We start from the raw sequence: 19,285 nt of genomic DNA, 5'->3' as shown, positions 1-19,285 counted from the left end.
CAATAGCCAGGAAATTATTCTAATTCTATTCTAATCTCCTACCCTCATCTTCTAAGCCTATAATACTAAATTTACCATGGCTGACAAAAAAGAAGACAACTTATTTATCGCCTCCTGTGATCTTTTTCTGGCAGCCCAGTTCTTAAATTAATAAAGCAAAATACATTTGTTTCATGTCAGTGCTTTCATAATACAATGGTTTTGTTATGCACAATGCACAGCTTGCATACTGGGCCTTTCATTTCCATCTCATTCCTTGTCTATCTTTATTGATATCTAGCGCTCAACTCCATAGGCAATTGTGCCTGCCCACCCAGCCCAATGAAAAATGGCTTAAAAAGCATGAATGGCAGATAAAAGTCTGCTGTCAAACTATTTTTCCTTAATTCTGCATCCATACTATAGTCGCACAAGGCACAGATTCAGTCTTAGGTCCAAATTGCACTTGTAGTCCCCCATGTAGGTCCAAGCACTTGTTCATGGAGTGGGTTGTTCCGAGCAGATCATGTACAAATGGGGCAAAGTATGCAAGGATCTATTCTGGAGCAGGTATCCTCACCCTGGGTTTTCCTAAGTGCAATATGTATCTTTTGAGCTGAAAATCAATTCATGCAAACAAGCTACGATATAGATGGAAAATGATGGTGTCCACTCTCATCTCTGCTTTTCATCTTGTGATAAGGACAAAGCCAATTTGTGAGTGTAGTCAGTGCTTCAAAACGTGTGAACATAAGACTCTTCCATATTCAGCATTTTTCTTTCTATTGTGCCAGGGCCAAAGAAGAGAATTTTTGCCCTTCAGTCCTTAAGATTTAGAGGTTAGTTGTCATTCTTTATAAAGCACTTTTTAGACTTGATCCAGCTGCTCAGAAAGCTCCCATGAGCTTAGCTGACAATTTCAGTGACCCCATTGAAGGTAGATAGTCCAGAGGATTGTTAAACTGACCATTACTATCAAGAAAATATATGCTGGGTAGTCCACTTTGAACATGCTTAGTATTGCTACAAACATTGTGGCTGTATTTGAGAAGGCAGTTATGTTTTGGACTGCTTGAAGTTTTTGCAAGGTTAGTACATTTAATCCCAAATTCAGTAAATGGCAGTAATCCAGTTGTCTATCACAGCGTGCCAGTTTGGCAAACATAATACCTGGCCCATTATGCAAACAAAAATCATTTTATCGAAAGATGAAAAGACATTCTTGATTAATACCCTACAAAATGAGCCTTTGAGAAGCTGTCATGACATAAGTAGCCTGCACTTTTTTACTAGCTACTCTAGGAAAGGGGAAAGACTGTGGTTAATTATGTGGAAAGTAGTTCTTAGTATCTCAGCATCACTGCCTTGGCTGTCAAAATAACTATTCATTTCCATGGCTTGAAATGGACTCTATACAGCTGTTCTACGAAAGTGTTTTGAAAGCTAGGCATTGTTACCATGTGGGTTTATGGAACTTACATGGTAGCTTCAAAAAACAATTATATGAATTTGAACTACATGAAGCCCTAACTAGAGTGAACACAATGATTTAGATAATTGCCGATGGTTTCCCATAGAAAAATCAGACATTGCATTAATTATTGCACAATAAAATCATCAAGCTACCTTTATTCTTTAAGCATTTGTCTGCAATAGAGCAGTTTTCCTTTCAAGCACTGTTCTACACTAAGGTTGACAATTTGGATGTGATTGCAATGTACTGATCTTTAATCTTTAATGCCATAACTGTCATATGGTACTTTGTGCTCCTGTAACAGGCCTGCATGATACTGAAAGTGAATAGTGACAATGGATATCCCACAGAAACTCAGTAACCTACCTATGTAATGCTGGATCCTGCTCCTACTGAAATCAATGGCCATCTTTCCAATTACATCAATATGAGTAGTATTCTGTCTTCTGTACGGGAATAAAAATCAGAGACAAAGAAAAAAGGATCTGCCTGAATCACACACAAATTAACTTTTTAGTGTTTTATTTTACTAAAAGGTCATTGGAAATAGAGAGGAAAGAAAGGTAAGGTGTAGGAATGTAGCTTAACCTTGGTTAAACTGTTCTTTTCAATTTGGTTTCATCACATAAGCATACTTTGTTAATAAAACAATTAAAACAGTAAAAATTATCCTAGTGCAGGTCTGTCTCCTCTCCCTCCAGAGGGACTGGTTCATCAGGTAAGGGATCATGGGTTTTAGCCTCTGTTTTTTCGAAAATGTACCTGGTGAGTCTGTGTTCATTACTGCTGCTGTTCGAATTGGACTCTTTTTGTGATCTGCTCCCAGCACTACACAGAGTTCCAAAAATACCACTGTCTACCCGTGGCAGCTCCATCTGTGGTCCTTGTTATCAGAGACCTGCCTGCTTCTGCCTCATGGAAGTCTTTATCTCATCATGACATTTCCCCTTTCTACCTTGCTCTCTCCAAAATCTCCTCTTCTCAGCCTCACAAATCCATGTACTCTCTCACATAGTTGATTACTTTCTGTTGTCATCCTTCAGTTCATGTTCTTCTAGCACAGTGATCTGCTGGCTACTCCTGGCACGTACCTTCCATCTGGGTGTACTGTCATTTTTAATGGAGTGCCTTTCAGGAATATAGGACAGCTTACATGTGAACAGGACCATTTTCAAAATCAGCTTGTTTACAGTCCTACCCCAGGCTAGTTTCTATCCTCTGTTTCAAATTCCGACCAGCCCCTTGTGCTTAATACATGTAAAATTAAATTAAAAAGTAAAAAGCAAGCCAATGTGCCAATTCAAGGCACATGATTTTTTGTAACTTCACTTTCAAAATTCCTTAAAACCAACCTTCAAACTGAAGCTTTGTGTCAAATTTCTGTAGCTTCTATTTGTAACACTAGTTGATCATGTAAAATAACATGATGGAAAGTACAAAAATGGGAGATGGCAGATGTGCATCTATGTGGGAACTCGGAACAGATGAGGTTTACATGAAGAACAAGGCACAATTCAAATGTAATACTAGTGTATCAAAACGAAAATTGTAACGCAAAGTGAATAGTCCAAAAGGTCAGAAATTCTTGAGTTTTACCTTTTTACTTTTCTAGCTGTTTTAGTAAAGAACTTTGGAATGTTCTAGTACTATCAGACATGAGGTATCAGAGCACAAAGCAATAGCTTATTCTTAACTTCGAAGTGTTTATAAGGTACTGTGGACTTAAGAACACATTAGTTATGAAATATAGGACAATATTTTAAAAGACAAAATAATAATAGGTGTAATTCTATTCTTTTATTTCATGATAGATCCTAGAATATATTGCAAATTCTTTGTATTCCGCCTTGTGAGTAACTCATTTACCTGGCTAGCAAACTGAAAAAGAGGAAGAAGACAAAAAAGGAGAGAAGGGAAAGATAGATTCTTCCCTGAACGGTATAAAGCCTCCATTTTAAAATAGTTACTTGGCTTTAGAGCTTTGTTGTATCCGTATTTCTTTTATGAGTACAAGTAACCTCAGTAAAGTCACTGGGAATTTGTGCAATGCTGTGTTACATTAAAAGCAGTAATGTTCCTTTATGAAATTAAATGCTTGCAACAGAAGAAACCTTTATCCAAAACACAGAGATGTATGTTGTTGTTCAAATCAAAGGCATGCAAAGATGGTGGCTTTCCCTGGATATTTATTTGTGAAGGGTTTTGTCCTGTTCTGGAAGAAGGTAGCTATTATTGCAGTTACATAATTTGATTTAGGGATGAAATTATTTCTCACATTTTTCCTGAATGAACTGTCATAACATTTTCTATTGAAGACAAGCAGGAATAACAACAAAGAGATGCTAAAAGGAAGTAGTAGGAGGAAAAGTAAGCAGGCGTTCAGACTACTGGAAATACTAGTGGTCAAAGAGCTGTGTAAGTAACCATAGGCTGTACTGCACCTTGTGCATGAGAGGGAGAGAGCAACCTTTTGTCTTTCTCCTGGTAGAGTGGGGAACTAGCCCATATCTAGCCAAAGTGTCATTCCTTCCTGAGAGGGGAAAGGGGTCAATGAAAATGAAACACAAGGAGGACAGATAGCTGGTGATGGGGAACAATGAATGAAGAAAGGATGAGGAAGTGCAATGAATTGTTGAACCTCAGGCAAGGAGTGCAGAGGAAGAGAACGGGGAGAAATGCAGCCTCAGCAAGATCTGGAAGAGCTGGAAGGGGGACAGTGACCTGGAGCATGTGGCTTACGTGGGTGCCAAAGTTTCCTTTTTGCTACAGAAATGTCATGAGCTGGGACGCCTATGGACTGTGATGTGAATGTGCTCATGTTCACCAACCCACGAAGGAAATTCCCAAGTTTGCCGCCATGGGCTGAAGTTCAAGTGAAGGCTGGCCCTGAGGGGTTCTTCACCCCTCCAGGTGAAAAGATGTCCCATCTTTTGGTATCCAGCAGGACATGAGGATAAGGAAATGGAGTGCCCGGAGCACAAACATGTGGAGGTGACTGTGGAGCCCAGTTTTGGGGTGTCCAGGCTGCAGGTTGCACAGCTGGCTTGGGGGACATCCAGGAACAGCTGCAGGAGCTCCTGATGCAGAGGTCTGAGGAGGAGGAGGTCTGTGGGGCTGGGGCTGTGGTGGCAGGGGCTGCCCACAGCACTCCCAGGACAGGAAGGGAGTGCAGGAGGCCCTAGAGTGGGGAAAGTAGTGGGTGGGCCACCCCAGACACCCATGGGAAACTGAGAAAGTGAGCAAACACACTTTTCACAAAGAGGATAGAAGAGATCAGGGCATTAAGAAGACAAGGCTGCCAAAGACAAGGTATGAAAATGCCTAGGATATACGGAAACTGAAATTCAGGACAGGTCCAGTGAGAGATCTGTCAAGGTCTGCAACTCTTATCCTGAGCAAAGGTTGAAACTGAATGGCACTTGGATGTTTTTTCTTGTGAGAGAAAAGCAGGTGATCCCAGTGGCGTAATCTGAGACCAAAAAAGGCAGATGAACTTCAGCTCTCAGATGAGTTGCCTTCGTTCAAACGTTTCATCTGAACATGAAACACAACCAAAATTCAAAGTAAGTGAAGTCCCACAAACCTACAAGACTAATCCCATGCTTTGGCAAGGCTCAGAGCAATTTCCCCCTCAGCTAATTCACGTTTCCTCACTGACTTAGCAGCATGAAGTCTTTAGCAGAATCCCCTGTGCTCAGAAATCAAGCTCAAACCAGTGCAAAGATCATTATTCCATCTCCTTCTGGGGTCAGAGGAATAGGCTGAAGGCTAAATCCCTTCAAAGCAGAAGCTGGATGCAGCCACACTGTAGACGGGCGAGGAAAAACTGCAGTGATACAGCAGTTCTCTTTAGCTTGTGAAACAAAATATGGGCCATGTTCTGAAATGCCACTGTAAAGTCAAAGCATTCTGCAGTATGGAGGTATAGCATAACCAGGTAAAAGACTTCTAGAAAGAAGCCTCTTGAACACATCTAGCTGCCTGCACACATTTTCTGTGGTAACTTTCCACCGTTTGATTATGCGGAGAATATAAAATAGTGCAGAGCATATTCTGTCATTGACAAATGCTTCTCATACTTTCATGGGCAAAGGCAATGTTGGCATTTGTATCCTAAAAAAATACTTTCACACAGCTTAAGAGGACCAGGAAACCATGACATGCTTTCCATGGTTAGCTATTTTTCTCTCAAATTGCCATGATTTTCCTTGTCATTATCAGTGGAATGGCATTATTTCTGATACTGAAACCCTATGACATGAGGTATGGTACCCAGTGTTAGAGGCACTGCTCTGGACCTTTCAGGGACGATACATTTCAGATGATGTGTGGTGCTTCATTGTTTGGTGGGAGCAGTCATAGCCTCCCAGGTGCCAAGGGAACTTTCACATGAAAAGGGAAGTGCCCGGTGCCTTTAGGTACATGCTGACACTGAGCATTTAGGTTTGTAATTCTGGATTTGGCATGTAAGTTGAGGTGAATTCTACTTGAATTTTAGCCATCTAAAAATTAAATGTCTAGTCTAACACTAGTTAAGATTTCCTTTTACCTGTCTTAGTTCTTCACACAAGGAGCATCACACACACTGTGATAGAGAAATGCAGTTTAACTGTTCGACTACAACACCCTACAAAGGCAGCTCTGCTGTTTCCAGACCTAAATTACCCTATATTTATCTGGCTGTCATTTCCCTGTGTTCAGGTATTGTGAATTAACAGTTCTGACCACAGATAAGGCCAGTTCTAGCCCTGTAACTATTGATGTAAAAAATGCCCTGTAGAGAGGGATCAGGCTAAAATCAAAACACCCTGAACAGTCTCATATACTAATTTGGTAGGGCTTTTCCAATGCTATGTAAAGAATATGCTGACAACCATTTTTAGACCCCTGATTCTCTCTACATACCTTTTCCTGGAGCCTAGGAACCTCACTTCAGACTATGGATGCACTGAGGATTACTTAGAAGACAGATGATGAAAGACCAGTTGTATCCAAAGTTTCTCTGGAACTAATTTAACATTCTTTGGTTTGGGTGTTTATTTCTTAGAGAAAATGAATGATATGATGAGTAGTGTCGTTATGTCCCTATTCATATGAACTCCTTTTACTTGATTTCTAGCCTTACATTTTTGTCTCTAAGTTAAAGTTAAGACCGTTCCTCTTCTCCCTAAATATCCAGACTGTTTATTCTCTGTAAGTTTTTGCTAAGTGAAAAAACCCTTTCCTCTGAGAACAGCAATACTGTGCGAGTTTGATAGGGATTTAATGACCTAAATTGACCAAAGTTGCTTCTTGATAAGACAGCTCTGCAACCTATTTTATCTTCAGTTTGCAGGAGCTAATTAAACTAATTTGAAGAGAGAGAAGACAGCTCCAAAATGCTATGACAGGCACAATTTTTCCCAGAGGAAAAGCGATAACATTCACAATTTCTTCAGTCAAGATTTGGCAATATTCAGTTAGTCTTCAGTTCAGTCCCATCTAGAAATAACCATTCTTTTCTAGAAAAAAAATCTCTGATGGAATACTTTTGAATGTGTCATTTTTAAAAAAGTGTAATGTTTTTCATTTAATCTCTTAACAATTGATTAGCATGGTAGAAACCATACACATCATAATAGATTCACAGAAGGTTAATTTATTGTGTGTTAGTTCCTTGAACCAACTATTCTAGTTGTATGGGACACTTCAGGTTAACAACATCTCCATTTTATGAGATCACTATTTTTTATTTACCATAATTGATATACGAGTAATTGAGTTCTATCAAAAGCAGACTTCAACTTCAGAAATCCTCTGACCGTTATTTTTAGCTGTTGCCTCAAAGTAGTTATTATCTTAGTAGTATTGATGGTGTAGCACTTGAAGACAATGGGAACCTGTGTAACCATGTCAGTAAATTGTTCATCAGACTCCTTTGTGAGTAATTAATAGTCTAGGTATTAGATCTTCATTCTCCCTTAATTCTGAAGCTTCTTACATTTCCACTCAACAATGAACAGCTCCTAAAAAACACATTTGAGGAATTTACCTCAGCACACTTCATTCAGTGGCACAGAAGGGAAAGAATGCTTTAGTAACCCCCTTCACATATCCTATGGAGTGTTTCTGTTCAACTTATACATGATGCCACATGCAAAGGAAGCAAGTGATTCTGTTGCTTTCTGTACCTGTCAGAGATGCCAGAGTCATTAAAATGCTAACTTAATACCCATTTATTTTGCACTCTTATGCACAGCACACAGTCAACTTACATGCTGAGTTGGTGGGCAGATGGCATTTTGAATCCACCCCGAGCAGTCTTCCATGACTGACACAAATTGCTGTGACTAGACTTTGAATGAGAAAAATGCATATGTCACCCCAAGCACCTGTATGGTTATAAAATAAGCAGTGACTATTTCTCTATGGTCATTTTTTTTCAACAGCATGTATTTTAGTTTATTTGCAGAGAAGCCTTGCCTCTGTAAAAACTGTCACATGAGAGGGTCAGGGTGTCAGTTTGGAATAAAAAGAGTAGGGCACTGTCTTGATATGGATCAGGTACTGGATAATAGGGAATCAGTCAAGAGCATAGTATGACTGTGAGATATTTTCCCAAATTCCAGAGTTAGCATGATGCCAGAAGCACATCTATCTGGACATCTGCTTTGTAATCAGGGCCAAATGGCATCACTAATTTTATAGATGCTTATTTTCAGTTGCACTCAGAAACAAGAGCAAAACATAGACATAATCTTCTTGTTGCAAGAAGCATTACTGATAAAGGGAAACATTTTGTTCAGCAGAGGAATAGCTTCTGCATCTTCTGTGAACTTGGCACGCTGAAATAATCCAGCAGAAATGTAACCCTCTTGCTCTGTAACCCTCTCTGAAACGTCCCCCAGGATGGGTTCCTACAGTCTGGCCTGGTTCTGATGTGTCCCAGCTGTATAAACTTGTCCCAGGCTCCTCAAAGTTAACTAAGCTGTGAAAAAGGCCATGAACAAGTCTGTAGAAAGAACCATGCAAGATCAGAAGGTTAAAATTGCAGAGAGAGATAGGGGAGATGGGGATCATCAGTAGCTGAAAGATTCAAGAGGTAGAATATCAACATAGAAAAAAATAAAACCCTAAAGGAAAACACACAGAGTCAGAAGATAGCTCACCAGCACAGAGGAGCCAATCCAGGAGCAGAGGATAACTCTTCCCCTCCTAGCTGGCATCTTCTGGCCAGCAAAGACTCCTCAGGTGTCTCTTCAGCATAGCAAGCACACTAACGCTTGGCCTGGTGCTGCTTGGGTGTGTTAGCCAACAAATAATTGCTTTATACTTTAGAGGGGCTCTCTTCCCTTCTCTTTCTTTTCAGGAGTACTTCTAGGTGTTTTCACAGCATTAACACAGATAGCAAGCCAAAATCTGTCACCCATAGTCATGCTGTTTTCTTTATATTGAATATATTGAAAATATTCACAGGTTTTTAACTTTATTGTTTTAGTAACATTAAGAAAATGACAACCATATCCAGAAAGTCTCTTTACAGTTATTTATATTTTCTGTTCTGCTTCAGCTGTATGAACTAACATGCATGATATACCAAAGACATCCATTTTGAAGGTCTTTTGGACTGAATATTGTTAGCAATGGGAAAAGAAGATCTCACACTTCCTGTTAATTATATTCACAGGTCTCAGCTGGTTCTTATTATAGTTGTTTTTTTTTTGGAGTGGGGGTTGTTATGAGTATTTGTTCATATGCCATTTGGTGAATTGTTGTAACATCTTGAACATTTTGTGACTTCCTCTAGCTGAAGAGCCTCTGTGATTTTTCAGACTTATTGTTTATGAAGCCCTGTGAGGTTGCAAATGACATCCAGTAGCACTAAGGAGACACTTCATCTAACAGAAAATGATAACTAATGGAGACAAATTAGACATTGTGTAGAATTTTAAAATTAAAACCAACTAATATTAGTCTAATCAATATTGTTTATAGAAAAATGACTTGCACATTGTAAAAGAAAATCGTACAATAAGAGACATTTTCTTGGAGCAAATGAGCTGTATATCAATAGACAGAGAAAATAATTGCATATAAAATATGCCACCTAAACAGCAGTTTCACCATGGAACAATAATTCAAGAACTAACAATTTTCACACAACTCCCACTAACAGCAATGTTTCATTATAATCAGTAAATCAAACATTTACTTAGGATCACTGGTGCTGACAATTAGTCTTTTATCTTTTTCACATCTGGTGTTCTTAGCAAGATTCATTTAATAAACAAGTTTATCCAGATACTAATTTATTTCCTGATGCCCTCTTGATTCATTTTGGAACTTCCATTCATGATAAGAAAACTCTAATTCTTTCATTGTTAAGGGATTTTAATAATGACTCTATGACTTAAATAAACAAGTACATAGGTTTACTAGATAGAAATACATAAATAGAAATTAAAGGTATATTTACATTCATTTTAAAATAAGTGATATCCAGAATACATCCCAGAATGTGATTTTTAATTTTTTTCCCCCACAAATTAGAGCAAAATTGAATACAGATTTTCAGAAATGAAACAAAGTATGCCTTGACTGAGGACCAGATGCTGCTATTCCTCATTAATCTGGGAAACAGCATGACTGTGGGTGACAGCTCATTATCAGTGTTAGTGTTGTGAAAATATGTTTTTAAATAAATGGAAAAACAGAAAACATAAAAAAACCCTTTAACATAAAGATATTTTTTATCTTTTTTTTTTTTTTTTACAAACATCATTTATTTTCTTGCTTGCCCTGGAAAAAGATGATTGGGTTGAAAAACAAGTTGTGAATATTTTATTTGAATGTTTCATCACTGTAGTTAATCACATTAAATTAGACATGTTTTTTAAATGTAGCTTCAAAAATACTGAATAAAATCTGACTTTTTCAAAATTTTCTGTTTTTTTCAACATATTAATAGAACTCAGTTCTATGAACAGTTCAATGAAAGTTTGATGTAAACTCGACTGCACTGAAGCAAGCAAACTATCTGTCCAATACATACTGCTAATTCTTAATCTACAACGCTTTTCAGAATACCTAAGTCTCACTTATATCATTTTACCAGCAGCACCTCCTCACAATGCCACATAGCATCACATCTGTAGAACTCATGTAGAAACATTTCCTGCATTTATTCAAACTGTATGCAGCATACTTCCAACTATGGTTTTTGTCTGGACATCTCAAAATGTAACCTTTGATTTTATGTAGATATTCACACAAATAACCACCTTGCGTAATCAACAGTACTGTGAATTTCTTCCTGAGAAAGCAATTTAATCAATTCAAGAAATTCAGCTGCAAATAGGCTTCCTTTTATTAGCAGCACATTGTTTGTAGCTACAAAGGAAATAGAAATTTAAAATAAATCTTTTTTAGGTGCAATATCTTTGAGGCAGATTTTGCTAGCAACTGGAATTATGGTCTGAGATAGGAAATGAAATAAGAGGAAAAGCTTAAGTTTCATATAAGTCAGCTTTACAAATCCTATTGTTTCATATGCTGAGATGGCAGAAACAACCTTTCTAGACACAACCATTCCTTTTTTTGTTTAGTGATTCTTATGTGCACGAAGCAGGATAGGGAAATTTTAACACAGGATAAAAAAATTTAGTCGAAAGAGAAATTAAAAACAAAACAAAACAAAAGGATCTGACAACCCTGCTGGTTGTTCAAAGTTAACCCCTACTATTATCACTTAGTAAAGTTCACAGCAGAAATTCCCAGGAAGATGGTATGTTCCTGTCATCTTCAGTTACAGTGATGGGATTAGCATGGGAAGAACTTTTGGCTTGCCCTGTAACCTGGGTCTGTAGGACTACATCTGTAGGTCTGCTTAGTAAAATAGGGCCAAGGAGTAAGCACTTTTAGTTAGCATTGTTCCAGGCATGGTTTTGGTCTGGGACAACTTGCAAGTCCCAAGACAACAACCAGCGCGGGTGTAACACTGGCTGGCAATGGCAGTCCCCTCTGCTGTTCCCACTGTCAACCTGCACGTAGCCAGACTATTTTGGAGAGGAAGGGAATTTAGCTGTAAATCTCAGGTATCTTCTGGTTTCACTACAGAGAACAGTCCCCAGACTTTTTTAGTAATATAGCTGTAACTTTCAGCTCTGTCATGTGCAAGGAGTTTTAAATTGATAAAGTCTGTTCAGTTCCCATTCAGACTTCTGAATTGTATTTGACATAAATAGACTTTTGCTGTACTTCACCACCCTCAGGCACAGCAAAGCGAATCTTGTTTCATTTTCTCTTGAAGATATACCCAGTTCTCAAAGGACAAAACAAAATCTGTAAAGCAAAAAATCCCCAACTTTAGAAATTCTGTACTCCATTTCCCTCCCTGGACATGTAAGAAGGTAGATTGCTTTCCCTTCGAGTGGTACAGTCCTGTAATGGGAGCTCTAAGAACTGACGTATTATGGTGAAACCAGCTCATATAATAGCTGTTATTTCTAAGGGTCCAAAGAGCAAAAGAGAGATTTTAACCTTGTCTCTTTTCTTCCAAAAAAAAGAGAAAAAGGAAAAGAATGCCAGTTTTGCACTCGCAGTTGTAAGCACAAGGGTAACTTTTCATTGTTGACTATCTCACTTCTTTAAAACAGGAAAGTAGCCGTATAATTTCTGGGGCTATAAGTTTTTCTTTTATATTTCATTTCATAACATTCTTAGGCATAATTCTTGTGTCAAAGAGGAAATGCCTTACATATCTTCTGCCTATGTAAATTTGTGCCATTTCTTAGTCATATTTAGACTAGACACATTTTCATAAGCTAAAAATTTAATTCCCCAACACTGGAATAAACAAATATAGGAAATGTATTGTGTGTTTTATAATGAAGTATTCTTATCAGCATGATTCTCTTAAGAAGCTAATAAATGTTACATGAGACAGAAGAGGGTGTGCAAAATGATTCATTTTCATAGAGTTTGAAGGTTTACAATTACCTAGGTATCCACATGCTTCATGCATTCAGACAAATAACCTGTACATTAGTAAAGTTTCAGGAAAGGTGACTGCATTAATTTAAACATTTTGATGAAGTATAATGAATTGGCTTCATTTACAGTGAAAAGAATTCATAAATCATAACTTGGCAGATGCCCTTATAAAAGCTAGATGAAGTTTTTAAGAATCACATAAAGTAAAATAATATCTATATTGCAGTATCATAAATTGTATGAAATAATAGTTGCACATTTGCAGTTATTTAGGTAACAACAGCTAATTAGTGAAAAACTGCTCTTCTCTTCATCACATCTTCACTTATCCCAAAAGTGTTAAGATGCTTGTTTAATATTGACACAAAGCAGTAAAAATAAATCACAGCAGAAGAGATGAAAATATCTCTGGCTGGAGAGGACTAGGATTTTGAATGGAGACACATCTTGCAGAGTTTATATGCATAGTGGTAGTACAAGAATAAGTAACTATAGTCTTAGGAAAAAAATCTTTCCATTAGAGTAATCCTTCTGTTAAATACTGGCTCTTCATTCTTTTTTTTCAGTGAGTTTATGTCATAACATACCAGAATAGAGGCAACCCAGCCTGAATGCTGATTTAACTCACTGTGAGAGCAACCAGCAAGTTAAAGAGGGGTGATGAAGGGCTTGCTCCTCCTCTACTGCCATCAGATCTTGCAGGGTGCTAAGTTCATCCTGCCAGATGAGAAGTAACTGTAAGGATCTCAGTCTAAAAGTGCAATATTTCTGCTTCTTTTTCCCTTGACTGCATAGCTGTGGGTGTTGATTTGCACACACATAACCAGATTAAAATGAGATGGCTTGTTACTGCACCAGTTTGCCCACCACCCCCTCTCACAGTCATGCCACCCCCTCTATGGCAACAAGTGAACTGTGTGTGTAGGTCTTGACTGTCAGCCTACACAACTAAATCAAAGCTACTTCTGAACTGTATTAATATGCTATGCTGTAAGCTGAAGTGATTTCAGAGCCTCTTCATGTATGTTCAGCTGTTTCTGCTGTAAAAGCAGATACTTCTGGGAAAAAGTATGGTGGAAAATTACATGGGAGAAAGTAGCACCATCAGCTATCCAGCTTTAATCCATTGGTCTTTGTGCATCAGCATTTGATATTGTCATTCATGTTTGCAATGATTTCAAAATACTAACATAGCCTGACAGATTCAAACCTTCTATCATTATCTGAGGGATCTGAAATAAGTCCTCCATCCTATCATTACTGTTAGTCACAAAACTATCACAAATGTTGTCTGCATTTGTTTGAACCAAAGGAATTTAGTAGTTTGACAAGTCTGGTGAATCAGACTGAAAGAAGTTTGATGTTGCATATAGATTAAAGTTTGCTGATCCCATTCCTCACACTTTACAGGAGTGATATCCAAATATATTTATGTTGTATTGGCATGACTATACACTACTTGAGAGCAGACTCATTTCTTTGAGACCATCAAAAATCCTGAGGTGCTGGGAAGAACTCAGCATATTTATTCATTCAATAATAGGTTAAAGAAATAGCAATAAAAAAAAGGAAAATAACTTCTACAGTGTCAAAAAAATGGCCAAAGCATTGCTCAGTTCTTATGCTGTGGGTGAGTGTTGCAGATTATTCATCTAGAAAACAGTCTCACTTTTTCAAACCTTGCAGACAGTTTAAGGAATTCAATAATGAAGTTTCGATTTTCACAGCATACTATATCACAATAATATTTGTAATGTTCCCTTCACAATTTATTTTCTGTGAGAATTAGTTTTGCCATGAAATCATTATACAGAGAAGATGTCTCTCTGATACATTTGGGAGGTGTTTATTGTACAATGTGAAAATTATTCACTAAATGATCTACATGTCACCACATACAATGGCAATGCAAATAGGTTTAGAGTGGGTAAACTGTACAGTAATGCTAAAGGGAAACAGACGAGTATCAGATCTGGTAACAAATACAAACTTATCCTCTTGTTTTGTTGGGGTTCTTTTTTGTGACATGGTTTATTTTTATGCAGTTTATTACTTGATTTGTAACTGTTGTTCCAAATTATGTTGTTTTAATTAAGCAGAGCTGTTCTGCCAGAAAGTAGGGGGTCCTCATCCTTACTCACAAACATCAACTCTAAAATAATGTGTACCATGAGGATACCAGGGTGCCCTTTGAAAATACCCTTGTGAATGATTTTCCATTGGTAAGATTTTTTGTCATTACTATATTATAACAGTAACTATATTATGGAATGTCTTCGTGAGAAACTTGCTCCTATGTATAAGTCTTGAGCAAACCTATTTAGTGTACCCTTCTGTTTGTGGGGAATGTCTGGTCAGGGTGTAGTGGAACATTTGACTCTGAGGCAATCACTCCAGTCAATTGATTTCTACAATATTTAGTACCACATCTCTGGCAAAAATAGCCTTCAGATTTCACTCTTCTCAAGGAACCATTCTTAATGACTATGAATTATGTCCAGTCATAGACTTTGGCTCTTAAAACCGGACCTTAGGTGGAACTGAGGAACATAAAATTGTGAGACAGAATTTCCTGCTTAAAAGCCTTGTTTTTCTCACTCTGTGGTATTAAAGTTTCTTGGGTGCCTACAGTCTTGATTTTGGGCATGCTTAGAGCTGCCTCAGTCTTAACAGGCCTTAGTACTTCAGCACCTCTTCTGCTTAAACACTGCTGAGATGTACAAAACTCTGTCTAGTTTATCTTCAGGCCATGCCCCAGTCAGGTTGGGTACTATACAAAAATGCACCTTTTTTATTCAATAGATCTGTCATGGAATGAGTCACCCAGCACATGAATCTTTAATCGTTCCCTTCTCTCTCTTAGGACATTAAACCCCTGTTTCCCACCTGATCATTTAACTATGAACTGTCCTGGCAGCAGAGTATAGAGAGGCTTGCCATCTCTCATTAACTGCTTCCTATTTTGAACAGAATAATTGCAGCTTTGTTAAACAACAACAATAAAAAAGTAGAGAACAGCTAGACAACAACTAGGACAAGTACCTGAGAAGTACAAGATATGCCTTTCAACCCCTGCTTTCCCAGGACAAAGGAAAGATTTGAACTTAGTCTCTACTCCTTTTGGAGCAGCTCCATCCACTGAACAATTGCACATTTGCCTTTGGCAAGTCTTGTGGGAAATAAAACTGCCAAAGGCATCTGGGGCTGAAAGAGGTTGTGAGTGGTGAACCCCAAACCTTAGAACAGGGGTGAGAGATTCAAAATGGTCTTTTCTGTGGTTTATGAGGCTCCCTACCAACCTTTCTGGCCTTGGTGGAGCCTAGTCTGCACCTTTTCCAGGCACTGCACAATGAGCCCTAATTTCTAATCAGGGTTGTAGGTTTTTCTGGTGCCAGCACAGATCCCAGTAAAGTGCTGTCTTTTTATGGTTTGGTTCATTGCATTCACGTGTTATTTAATTGATAAATAGTGCATGTGCCTTTCTAGCATTATGGTTGAAAGGAGAGGCTAAAGGCAAAACTGCCACTTGTTATACTGCTTGTTTTATGAATAGGCAAAGTAAGGGTTACTAGAAATGTGCCTGCAGCATGCAGTTTTTGTGCCTCACGGAGTATTAGTTTCCAAAGGGACAAGGAGACTGCCAAGGAGGAACAGAGGTATGTAAACACAACTTTGGCTCTTGCAGTCCTCCCAAAGAAGATACAGAAAAAAGCCAAACAAGTCAAGGATGATAATAGATTATTTGCTGCAACTTATCCTTCCAGTTGTGAAACGTGTTCCAAACTGAGCTCTTGACTGAGCACAGCTGCTCCTTCCTGCATGATCTCCTAAAAAACAGGAGTGTCTATTCAGAAACACCCAAGCCAGTACCAGCCCGACTCAACAGATCCACATCCTCACCCACATCCACATGGAACTGTACAGTCAAATACGATCTCGGTCTGAAATTTATGTCCCCACCAGCTGGCTGTTCTTGCCAGTGAAACTGGTAAGCTGGGATGCAGAACTAGCACTGTGCAATCCTGATGTTTGTCCAGTCTCTGCTAATTTGGGACTCGCTGCCCTATGCTGCAACATTGGACAGGCATCTGTCAGTGGGTGGTATTGGCAGCTAAACCCAGCAGAAAGAACACAATGATGGTTCATGTTCTGGGAAACAAGCCCAAAATGCAGCTTAGATGAATGTCCCAGTCGTGTCCTATAATCTTGGTTGGCCCAAGTATTATGCTGGTGTGCATGATATCTGAACAGAGAGAGGTATTTAAAAGGTTAGATTCACACTAGTCCTGAGGCTTTTAAGACAGAATGCATCAAGGATGCTTGAGGTAGTGACTTAAACTGTACCTCTTATTTTAATCCTCCTCTATGTTCCCTCATAATTTAATCTGTATGGTAACTATCAACATGTGATTGTGATGGAAAAGATGCTGCACTAGGAGACACTATAGAACTCTCTCAGGTTTATCAAAGTCACCAAGATAATTTACACATTGTCAATGAGCACTTTTCTGGGAAGAAAATCATAGTTACTGAAGGGCTCTTTAAACTAACAGAACAAGAACTAATGTCTGAAAGTAAAATCCAAATCAAACTAGAACTTAGGTACAGCTCCTTTTCATAATGCACTAAAATTTAGAAACTGCTATCAAAAGAGTGGGCAGTTCTCATTCATTTCCTATCTCCAGATCAAATACAGATTCCTTTCTGCAAACTACTCTGTCTGAATACAATTATTGGTCTTGACACAGCAACAGGGAGGAGAAATACGGCTTCCTGCTCTGTATGGGATATGTCATGGAGCAATGGAATGAAACTTCAGCCAGACAACTACAGACGCAGTGGCTTCAGGTCTACAGAGTAAGGTGCAATCCTGGAAGAATACCCTGGAAACCCAGACCCAGCTGGGTATGTAATGGGCATGGCTGTGCAATGGATCGAAGTGGAGATACCTGAGCCAACACAGCCTTGCTGAGAGAAAGTTGGCAGCTGCCATTGGCTGCCTGAGTCGCAGTGCCATACTTATATTGCTTTAAGGACCAAGGCAGTACACAGTGCTGCTGAACTCATGTACCAGGTGATGCTTCTTTAGAAAGGTCTAGAAATCCCCCCTAAACTTTTAAAAAGATGGGTAAAACTAAGCTTGAATTTATACAACATATGCCATGTAAATAGAGACTGGAAAACTGATACATGTAGCAACAAGTGAAAGTCCTCTGATTATTTTTCACAATCAGTTAAGAGAGAGAATTTCACCCACAACTGTATACACATTTTTGGAGATGGGCCAAGTAATGATGGGCAAGGAGAGAAAGAGGCTGAAGGCTATTGATACTAGTGTAGTTCAGGACCACTCTCCTATCTTTACCATGTGATACAGACAGTGAATCTACATAAAACATGCATTTTAATGAGGGAAGGGCTATATTCTTGGCTCAGTAAATTCACATCTGATTTTCTTTTTAATGCAAACTGCAGTGTATGCCTAAGAGATTCATCAAAAAGATGAAGTAGTTTTAGTACCCAGTCAGGAAATGCTACATTAATCATTGATTTTCATTTACATTACAAAAAGAAATTATCTGAGAGGCCTGACTTCAGGCACACAGTTAGAATTCCATATATTTGCTGCTAAAAGTCCAATAAAAGGATAAAAAATGTTTCTTTTGTTTTGCTGCTGTTCTACATCAGTCTATTTCTTCAAAGCAGTACCTGGCTGATATACTTAATGCTTTATATTTAAATCACTATTATTAGTTTACTTGGCTTTGGAAATCAAATATTCAGAGGGTTGACCTGTTCTTCTGGGCATAGTGACTACTTCAGATGCCTCTGTTAAAACATTACCGCAAATTTAAGATTTTGTTATAACTGCAACTTCAGTCTGCACTTTTGATTCTAATTAAAAACAGTAAATCTGTCAGAAAAATCTAATTCTATACTTTCAGGATCATAATAAAGCAGCAACACTTCATACCTCAATATTGTTTTCCACTACTTCGGCTTTAAAATAAGAAGGAGAGTTGTTTTTAATGACAACAGCCCAATAAAGAATTTAAGTTAGTGTCCTAGTGTTCTTCAACAATAGCTTCTCATATTAAAACATCAATAGGCTTTATTTGAAACTAGTTTTTCCATTAAGGTAGTCCGTCCTCTATTCCACTGAATCAAGACAAAGTGAAAAAGACTGTATCCACAGTAGCCATACTCAGTAAGGCTCTGTATAATGTTTTTAACAGAACTTGATGCCAAACACCAGATTAAACAGCTTCTACTGCAATCTCTGTGAAAAGGGTGCTAGGAAGGATTAAACATGACAGTTACTTCTCTTGCTGCCTTGTTTTGTATTCACAGTAAGTGTTGCTGCTACATATTTGTTAATTCCTTTATCTTCCAATCTTCTATGATTTTCTCTGGGGAGCTGTTTCAAAGCCAAAAGGAATAGGTGTGGAGCAGTATCTTCTGGAAACTTGACATGATGTTTATAGTTCGTATTTGAAAGACACAAACACTGTGAAGTGGACCGTGAAAATCTCTCCAGCAAAAAGCAAGTGTTTTAACATTCCCTTAACAACAATATAGATATATATCTGATAAGGTCAGGATAACTGTCAGCCACAAAGCTTCTCCTGATAACTATTCATAGAAATAACATCCCAAATTGTGAGATTTTTAAGGGGCAGGGCTGGGAATCGGAATTTTTGCTGAATTTGTAGAGCTGGTATTAAACTCACAAGGTTCAGGCATGGACCCTTCTGCCATCAAGAAAGGAAAGGCCAGGGCCCTCTGCCTCCCAGAAACTGCCTATCTCAGGAGAAAGTCTTCAGCTTTGTATTAAGGATTCGGGTTCTCTCTTGCCTCCTT

The sequence above is a fragment of the Apteryx mantelli genome, chromosome 1 (assembly GCF_036417845.1).
Source record: "Apteryx mantelli isolate bAptMan1 chromosome 1, bAptMan1.hap1, whole genome shotgun sequence".
Classification (NCBI taxonomy): Eukaryota; Metazoa; Chordata; class Aves; order Apterygiformes; family Apterygidae; genus Apteryx; species Apteryx mantelli.
Note: the sequence above shows the minus strand (reverse complement) of the source record.